We start from the raw sequence: 10,699 nt of genomic DNA, 5'->3' as shown, positions 1-10,699 counted from the left end.
ACGACCAGAGTAAATATTAATTTTTTTTAATTTTGTGTACCTGGTCTCAACATCCTGAAGGATCTTACTTAAGTAATACACAAGTTTTTAGATTCATCCTTCTTTCCGGATAAGAACCGAACTAATTACTGATGGAGATGCAATAAGATAGAGTAACAATTCTTCTCCAAGTTGGGGCTTTGTAAGCAAGGGTGCCGAGCTAAAGTATTGCTTCAACTCCTCAAATACTTTCTGATATTCAATCATCTATTGGAAGTCCCTCAGCTATTTGAGGGGTTGAAAAAAGGCAAACATCTCTCAGTTGATCTGGAGATGAAACGATTGAGTGAGGCGATCCTTCCGGTGAGGCATTGGACTTTCTTTACATTTCTTGATGGGAACATCTCTAGAATCATCTTAATCTTCTCCAAATTCATCTCAATTCCTCATCAGGAGATTATAAATTTGAGAAATTTTTCAGAGCTAACTCCAAAGGCACATTTTGTGGGATTCAACCGTATCTGAAATCGATACAGGATGTTGAAGATTTCTTGAAGGTCGATTATGTGATCTGTGGTGGCTCAATTTTTTACCAATATATCATCTATATAGACCTCCATGTTGCGACCAATTTGATTTTTGAATATCTTATTCACCAGTCACTGATATGTTGCCCTAGTATTCTTTAACCCAAAGGGCATCATCCTATAACAATAGAGCCTAGAGTCAGTAATAAAGATTATTTTCTCCTCATCCTCAGGTACCATCCGAATTTGGTTATAACCAGAGAAGATATCCATGAAGGTGAGGAGCTTGTGCCCAGAATTGGCATCCACCAATTGATCTATCCGAGAGAGAGGATAGCTATCTTTGGGGCAGGTTTTGTTTAGATCAGTGAAGTTGATGCATATGTACCATTTCTCATTCGTCTTCTTGACTAGTACCACGTTAGTGAGCTAGTCAGGATACATTGCTTCTCGATGAAGCTGGCCTTGACCAGCTTGTCCACCTCCTTAGTAATTACTTTTTGATGCTCTAGGGCAAAGCTTCTCTTCTTCTGCTTTATAGGACAAAAGGTCAGATTCACTCCAAAGTAATGAGTCATCATCTCTGGGTCTATTCCAGGTATATCCACTGCCGTCCAAGCAAATCGGTCTGCATTTTTTTGCAAAAGGATAGTTAGCCGAGCTTTGGTTACCTAATCTATGGATGACCCAATTTTCACAGTTTGATGGAGAATTTTCTTCCTCAGAGGGACATCCACTAGATCCTCAGATGGCCGAGCATGCTCCCCGACCAGATCATTGTGAGCATCCAAACCTATTGGGAGTTCAGGTTGGGACGTCACTGGCTGTTCCTCCACTCGCAACTTAGCAGTGAAACACTGTCGGGCCATGGCTTGATTGCCTCGGACTTACCCCACTCTAGCTTCCGTCGAAAACTTCATCATCAGTGGTAGCTCGACACTACTGCCTTTAACGCTCCTAGACTTGGTTGGTCAAGTATTGCATTGTAGGCTGATGGCAGGTTAAGCACAAGAAAATCAACATGAACAGTCATCTGTCGGGTTTGGTTCCCAAGGTAAGGGGCAGTCTAATAGTCCCCTCTGGAATTATCGAACTCCTGGAGAAATCTTGGATCGGAGTACTAAATTTATTCAACTGTTCAAAAATAAATCCCATTGCAGTAAAAGCAGCAAAGTATAAAATATCAACAGAACTTTCATTATCGATAAAAATATGATGTACATTGTAGTCAGCTATATTAGCAATATGACCACCGCATCATTGTGTGGAGTTTGTACACCTTCAGCATCTTATTTGGTGAAGATCACTGGCTCCTCGAGCCAAGGCCTCTTAGCCGCATGCGGCTCTATCGATCCAGATGACCCCCCCAGTTATCATATGAATTTCACCCTGTAGGGATCAATCTTCTACTACCGCTTGCCCCTCCACCTACGGTTGTATTGGTGTTGGTTGAGGTTGAGGCTGAGGGGGCTTATGCTATCATTGCTGAAGCACGAGATATCTCTGCTGCTGCTATCCGGCTCTTGGAGGATATCAGCGTGGAGGATCTTGTCATCGGATGAATCGAACCACTCTCCCCTCTTAGATCAAATGCTCAATTTTTTCTTTGAGCTGATAACAGTCTTCAGTATCATGACCATGGTCACGATGATAGAGGCAATACTTGTCTGGATCACGATGCTCCAGATTTGTCCGTATCTTAGGAGGTGGAGACAACTCAACTCGCACCTCCATCAGAATCTCTCTCCTAAAAGTATTTAAAGGAGTGAGATTGCCCAATCACCTCGAAGGTGAATGATTCCTTCTGGACGAAATATTCCTTCTCCTCGACAGGGATCTTGAACGGCAATGATTTCCACCACTTCGCTTGGGCGAGCGAGCCCGCTCTGCTCTTGATTCTCCACAGTTGGGGTTATTCGGACTATTTTTTCCACCAAAGAATCTTTCAATTGGACGTATTTCTCTACTCGAATCAGTATTTTCAGAAAATCTCAGAGAAAGATCTTCAACAGTGACTTTTTGAAGTCGTCCATCTACAATCCACCCTTCAGGGCAGACATTGCAATCGAGTGATCTTGATCACAGACTTCCAACATAGCTCTGTTGAATCGAGCTACATAAAATCGAATAGACTCACCTTCATTCTGTTTGATGGTTTGGAGGTAGTCCGAGTGCTTCTGTTGTCACTAGCTGGTGATAAAGTGGGTAGCAAAGGCTTAGCTCCACTGTCGAAAAGAGTGAGTAAAAGCTGGCTTCAGACTGGAGTACCAATGTCGGGCCGTCCTCTTCCAAGTAGAGGAAAAGGCTCGGCACAAGATAGCATCGGAGGCTTTCTGAAGGAGTGTGACTGCTCGAAAGTTGTTGACATGATCAATGGAGTCTGTGGTCCCGTCATAGCTCTCTAGCTAAGGAACTTTGAAGTTTGGTGGGATAGATTTTTGGAGGATGCTCATCACAAAAGGTGATTCAAAATTGAATCCGTCAGATGGTGCTGATGGGTTGTTGCAAAGCTACTGGATCTTTCGATCCATTTCTTGAAGTCTTCGCTCGACTTCTACATCTCGATTGGTATGCACTTCAGAGTGGAGAGGAGATTGTCGGTCGGGGGTTGAATCATACCCCGACCAAGGACTCAGAGACCATCGTCTCCTTGGCTCTTGAGTATGATCTGCCGTCAATCGCTGGGGTGGAAGGACTTGGGTTTGATTCGCCGGCTATGGTGCCGATGGAGGCTAGATCACTGCTTGAATGACCGCTGTTAGTTGTTGCACCTACTGAAAAAGTAGGTTGAATTGCTCCACGATCACCATCATAGGTTACTGCATTGGTGCAAGAACTTCCATCATCACTGGAGGTGTGGGAGCAGAATGATTTATTTCATTCTGCACCTATCGGGAGGTGGAGGTGCTGGTTCGTTGGGAGAAAGTCCTGCGTGGAGCCATCTTTTAGAGTTTCTGACTTGTCTGCTTCTTTCTATAGGACCTGAGATTTAGTCCTTCCTCTATTTGTTGTGACTTATTTCTGGTTGATGCCGAAAAATTGAGAAGCGCAATACTGGAGCAACCTGCAAAAAAGTCAGGATCGGAAGATTGTGCTCCGACGAAGATCCTTCGATGCTCAAGTCAGAATGTGCAAATAGAGAAGTAGAGTTTTAACTCTCTAAGATGGATTACTTTTCTGAGTCTTCGGAGTTTGAGTATTTATAGAGGAGACGACTGTGTAACCATTTTTGGTAGATAGGCTAGCCAAATCTGGTGCAGTTATTTGGTTGTGATTCTCAGGATCAGACAATTAAACCTGAAAAATTCTCAGGATCAGGCAGTTATACCCAGATAATATTGACAACTATGGCCAAATAGTATTGACAGCTATGGCCAGTTGGCACCTGCCTTTTGAATCTGAGCCCGATCAATCGGCTTCTGAGGAGAGATCAGAGAGTATAGCGTGACGACTTAGAGTTGGGACTGATAGTTTTTCGACCATGGGTCGAACTAAATCTTTTCCATCTAGAATTCGAATTAAGAATATGCCAACAAGAGATCGGATAGAATAGCCTCCGATTAGAGGTTGGGATAGATATTTGCCAACCAGAGGTCGGGCAAACTGCAATAATTAGGCCGCTTGAAAAGTGCTGATATGGACCCGATGAGTCATAATGGGCTTGAATCTTCATACATTATCGGCCCATTCCAAATTACTTCTAACAAGTATATTTAAAATTATTTAGTATAAAATTTTGGTTATCAATGAGTGCATTGGTAAGGGTCTGCCAGACCCCATGTTAGCATGGGTCGATGGATAGGAATTATTAGATTGAAAACATAAAATTTGTTGAAAATAATGAAATAGATTCATTTATTATGGAAAAAAAAAAAACAAATGGCAGCAAACGCCAAGCCAAAATAAAAATGCTCTCTCTTCTCTAGATAATCTACCTCATGGCTTCAAGCCTTCACTGGAGTCACATTTTTCAGATTGGATGCCTAGGCCAACCCCATATTTTGATTGGGTCAATAGTCATCAATGGCTGACCCGTAACCCATTAGTTACAAGTAGGTTAAGATGGTTATGGCCTGGAGACCCCACAAGGACCATTCGGCCCAGAGCAAACCTCTAATAAAAACATCTCCTGCCTCCATGTTGCTTGGAGGAGGAAAAGAAGAAACTTTGTTGCTTCTTTATTGGATGATAGAGTTGAGTTCACTTGTCAAGAGGATATCATGTTGGAAATTCTCATAAGATGCATAGGCTTTCACTGATTATGAACTGATTTTTACTTTGATTTATTATGTAATTTGGGCTAAGTTATCATTTGAATAAATGGTCAAGGAGCCCACAATTACTTGTAATCATATATATATATATATATATATATATATATATATATATATATATATATATATATATATATAATTTCAAAAAAAAATAATTATATGCCATGCATCACACGAGGTTCTAAGCTAGTTAAATTATTATTTTAGACCCTATTATCTTAGTCATATGTATACCAGATATTGATGCAGGCCTGGTTTAATTAATAGACTCTGTAATGGATAGACCTATCAACATTGTTAATTGGACTAGGTCTCCAATCCACTTCTATATATACCCATCCATAGAAATCCTAGTGCACCAAGATTTTTATGTTCATGAGACATCCATCCCATTGAGGAGACAAGCGTAAAGCTAGAGATGGAGAGCAAGATCTATTCGGTCGTGTTTTATTTTTTTGTTCCATAGGATGCTGCTATAGTAATCATTAATAGCTGCTCTCAGGGCTCTCAATGTACACTTCAATTTTTATCTCTAATTTCTTTCATCATTTTTTATGTTCTAATCTCTTGGAAGGTATTCATGAAATTTCCTATATATTACTCTTAAACTTGATAGCATTTTCAAGAGTTTATTTAGGAAATCTTATGTTCCTGCAATCTCTATCTATTGTAGTGTGTTATTTGGTGATATTGATTATGACCTTGGTGCCCTCATTGAGGACTTCAATCCAGAGCAATCTAATCGTCTCACCACATTAGTTGCATGATGAAGTAGAGCAAATTGTACAGCAAGACAATGAGCTATAGTTATCAAGTTAACATTATATTCTTGACTCTGATATGGATTATCTCATCCACCTAAGTTAACATTATAAGGGAAGACGTGTGATGGTGGTGGTTTCACTCCCACTGCACCGACAACGCTCGCCCAGGCCCGTGAAAGCTACGCCACCAGAAAGAGCTATGAAACAACCGGCATGAGAAAATCCAAGTTGTCGCCCAAAGGCGCGTGGGTCCAGATTGCATCTTTCACCGGACAAAAATGATTGATCCTTTTGCAGGATGTCAACCATCGGATCATATTTTGCACAGGTCTAAAAGCACCCCAAACGACTTCATTCATCTACCTGCATGTACAGAACCCGCAGCGGACTACTGCATGATCCAACGGTAGATTCGCATGAAGAAAAATGAATCCTTCTTTCGCATGAAAGATACAAACCTTTTATCCAAGGTTGCCAAACTTCATATTTGCCCTTTTAGAACCTCCGTAGGCCCTGGTTTCCGTTAATATGATGTGGAGAGTGTATTATTTCCATTGGATGGCATGTGTAAAGTTGCGGATTGTCTCAAACTAACATCAAGTTATCTGAGCTGTAGGCAATGTGTCACGTCTCCGATCCGAGATTGTGAATCGAGGGTCATGGCAACCGCCGCATATTCATAGAAAACTCTTTCCATAAGTATACAAGGCATCTTATCATACTATCCTAAAACAACAGTGAAATAATTAGTCAATAATTTAAATCCAAAATATAACGACTTAAATTTTTTCTTTAATGCTTAATAAATTCAACAATAATTCATAGTCCTTACATCAATTTTAATAAGATTTTCAACTGAAAATAAAAGTATAGAGATTTTGCTTCTGATCTCTCTTCCATTCATATCTTGTATCATCTTAATTCCTCAACATCTGTAAAAACAGTAAAATAGAAGGTAATGAGCTAGACAGCCCAGTAAGCAATGATCACTTCTCAACAGATTTCATCAACCATTTAAGTAAATAATCATTTATAGAAAATAAGCATATAGAGTTCATTACTTTGAAATCAATTTCAATTATGCAATATAATTCATGCCAAATTTATTTCTTTTTCGAAACTTCAAGTTTCTTTCGAGATTTCAATTTCTTTCGTTCTTCAATTTTTTTCGTCAACCATAAGCTATGACCACATTTTTCCTGTGGCAGGGTCATAACACCGCATATCTTCTTGCGGTGAGCTGCGAATCATCTGGCTGCAAAGTCCTTCGGAACCGCTGGTCTCTCTGACGGTTTGTCGCTGGTCTCTCTGGCAACGTAAACCCTCAGGACAAATCAATTGCCAATGTATATGCCCCCATTGACAGGGTCCTTTACATAGTCAGGTTGTCAATTTATATTGTTCTTATATCAAAATTCTTCATAAATCATATTTCATATTCTAATTTTAATAATAAAATATATAATCATGTAGTATCGAAATCAATCAATATAATGCATCATGAAATCAATATGTTCAATCATGCTTCATCATAACATTTCAAATAAGATATTTTCATAATAAAATATTATTCATCCAATTCATGCATCGTTTCACAAATTATGTCAGAAAAATACATTATAATTTGTCGATAAATCTAAAAAAAGTGAAACATTATTTACCTTGAATGCATTCCAATAAATCCACATAATTCTATAAATTTTCTTCCAAAAATTCTGTTCGTAGATCATATTGCGATATCCCATGATCAAACATCCATAATCCTATATAGAATCAATTTCAATAATTAGAAAGAATACGAATATCATATTTTCAACGGTTTAGATTGGGTCCGATCATCTAATTTCATCTAATCAAAATCTAATTAGGATCTAAACGATCCAAAGTTTGACTATCAGATCAAATCGGATAAGAAGTGATAGGACCGAGGTTTCTTCATCGATTTCATAAAATCAAGTGGAGAGAGAAAATCAGAGGAGAGAGAATTCATGAGGTACAATTTCAATTGATCAGGTGACACAATCCAACATTATGATTGGTCCAATATTTCGAGTGGTGAAATCAACATGATCAAATCATGATTAAATCGGGATCATAGATAATTAAATTGATAAATAACGGATCTGATCAAGGTAAGTACCAGTACACTGCCTGACAACCATGGATCAAGGTTCTTCATTAGAATCAGATCAGAAATATTAAAAGAAACTCTCATTGATAAATCAATCAAGAGAGAAAAATCGATAGAGAGAGAAATAGTTTTAGAGAGAGAAAATTTTAGAGAAAAAAAATTCATCTTGGACTCCTCAGACGATATGATTCAACAAATTCGATCGATCAGATCAAATCATGCTGAAATTATTATATGGATAATTCAATAAAATCATGAAAAATAGAATCTTAAAAATACCTAATTTGATCAAAGTGGACGTCGGTGTACCGTCCGATGATCACAGATCAAAAATCCATCACTAGGATTATTTAAATTCATCATCATTCTTCTCAAAATTCTAAAAATCTTAGGAGAGAGAAATAATCTAGAGAGAGAAAATTCAATTCTTGAGAGAGAAAATACTAGTTCAGGCTGAAAGAAGAGAGGGAAGAAAAAGAAACTCTCTTTCTAATATTTTATTATTTATATCATTATTTATTAATTAATTTATTTTATTTTTCTTTTTTCTTTTCTTTCTTTTTTTTCTTCACGAAAGAGAGAGGAGAGAAAATCCTATTTATTATTATTATATTATTATTATTTTATTTTTCTTCTTCTTTTCTTTTTTTTCTTTTCTTTCTTTTTTTTTTCTTTTCTTTTTTTTTCTTTCTTCTTCTTTTCTTTTTCTTTTCTTTTTCTTTTTCTTTTTTTTTCTTTTCCTTCTTCTTCTTCTTGTTTTCTTCTCGGTTTTAACTTGGGTCGAAACAGGGGACGAGGTGGTCCCCTCCTTTGCTCGGCTGACCAAGGGCCGCAGCTGACATGGCGGTGACCGGCGACAAGGGCCGACGATCCCATGGCCCGGAGGGACCAAACCGGTGATCAGCGGTGACCACCGGCGTCGAAAAATCGAAGAAAAACGACAAAAATAAAGGTTTCTTCCGCAATAAAATTCGACGACTCCGATCGCCGGCGAGCGTGCACATAGGCATGGAAAGGAAAGGGGAGAAGAGAGGAAGGGGAGGAGGCTTACCTCCGACACCGTCGAGGCTTTTCCGGCGAGCAATTGAACGGGCACAGGGACGGGTCTCCACGGTGGTTTTTCGGTGATTGCCGCCGACTGAATCTCGGGTCTTTGGTGGAAGGGAGAGAGGAGGAATCTCCTCCTTAAATAGAACCAGAGGGAGCTCTTTTCCGACTCCGATTGAGAGCTAGTGAACGGAGGAAGAAGACTCCCTTCGGGAGTCTTCTTCTCTCTTTTTTTTTTGTTTGGGCTTTGGTGGGCTGGGATTCTTTACTCAAGTCGGGCCATCACATTCTTCCCCTCTAAAAGAAATTTCGTCCTCAAAATTTTTCTTGCTTGAGTCTTCATAGTTTCTTACTTGAATCTCATCCACAAATATTTTAATATTCTAATTCTTGATATAAAATTCATTCTTAAATTATTTCATAAGAAAAATGTCAATACATCAAATATCGATCTAAAATAGAACCATTCACTTTCTTATTTATCAAGATCAATATCTCAAAGATTTTCAATGTTTCAAGATTTCGAAATTATGATCTCATTTCCTATAAAAATTAATGTTCAATATCTCATGACTCAAATTAAAATCAAATCTATCTCTTGTAAATAGAAGAAGGTAAATGTCTCTATTCTTGCATAAGAACTTCATTCATCATCATTCATTCATTTATTTATTTTTTTCAAAATATTAATCACTCTTAATTTCAACCCATCATAAGATAGAAAAACATACTTCTATGAATCATTTGATGATATCCTAATCAATCAAAATTTAAAAATATTTTTTCTTATTCGTACTTTCAAAGGTTGAAGATTTATCATTTTAATCTCATTCTCGAACTTTTGATATTTAATTCTCGATACAACTTCATCATTAAGTCATTTCATAAAGATCAATATCACCAATGTTGATTAGAATTAATATCACTATTTCTAATCATCGAAATTTTCTTACTCAAACCCTCAAACTCTTAAATATTCTAATTCTTGAAGCAAATTTTATTATTTTATAATAAAAATCAATAACTCAAAAATTGATCTAAATCAAAACTATATTTTTATTATAATCAAAATCAATATCGCTATTCTAAGTAAGTATATCAATTTGCTTTATCTAAATATTAACTACTCTTAATTAATCGATTCATTATCAAATTAAATTATAAATAACTCCAATCCATCTTTTGTAGAACAATCGTCAATATCAATAGATAACCTCAATCTTTTTCATTCAGTCAGATAAATAATAATGATCAAAAAAGTTCAAACTTCAAATTTTATTATACCCTGAAGATAAATATTTGAGTATAATAATTTAAGATCAAATTTATTATTCAATAAATAATCTCAAATTCTTTCTAATAAATAAAGAATTATAAAATTCAATTCTAGGATAAAAAAATTTTATCTCAAAATATTCTAAATCTAAAATAAAAATCAAGGATCCACTCATCCTAAAATCAGGATGCTAAATATTTTTGTAGCATAGTAGGTGGAAGCACTACTTTTAAAAGTCACATTAGGATATTTAAAATAATTTAAAATTTTAAAATATTATTCTTTCTAATATCAATAATTTTTTTTGTATCAAACCATATCATCTATCATAATTCTTTAACTCAAAGGGTCAACATTCCTGACTTACTCAAAGTAATCCAGATTACCATGCTTCCGCTGCGCACTCTGATCTAACAATCAAAATTTCTTAGGTTCACCAAAAAAAATTTTGATCAAATTATTTCTTTATCATATCAATAGAAAAGATCTAAAATTTTAAATTTCAATTGAAGTCAAAGATTAACTTTCGATTCTCATTCATATTTTTACTGGTGTACAATAATCTTGATTAACCCTTGAGTCCAATATCATATTTAAATCATCATATAGATTTACTATAATCAATATGAATCAAATCTTAATTCTCGTATCAATTCAATTCGATAATTTTCAAACCAAAAATCCTTATAAGTCAAATCAAT

The sequence above is a fragment of the Elaeis guineensis genome, chromosome 11 (assembly GCF_000442705.2).
Source record: "Elaeis guineensis isolate ETL-2024a chromosome 11, EG11, whole genome shotgun sequence".
NCBI lineage: Eukaryota > Viridiplantae > Streptophyta > Magnoliopsida > Arecales > Arecaceae > Elaeis > Elaeis guineensis.
The sequence above is the reverse complement of the archived record's forward strand: the minus strand, read 5'-3'. Positions refer to the sequence as shown.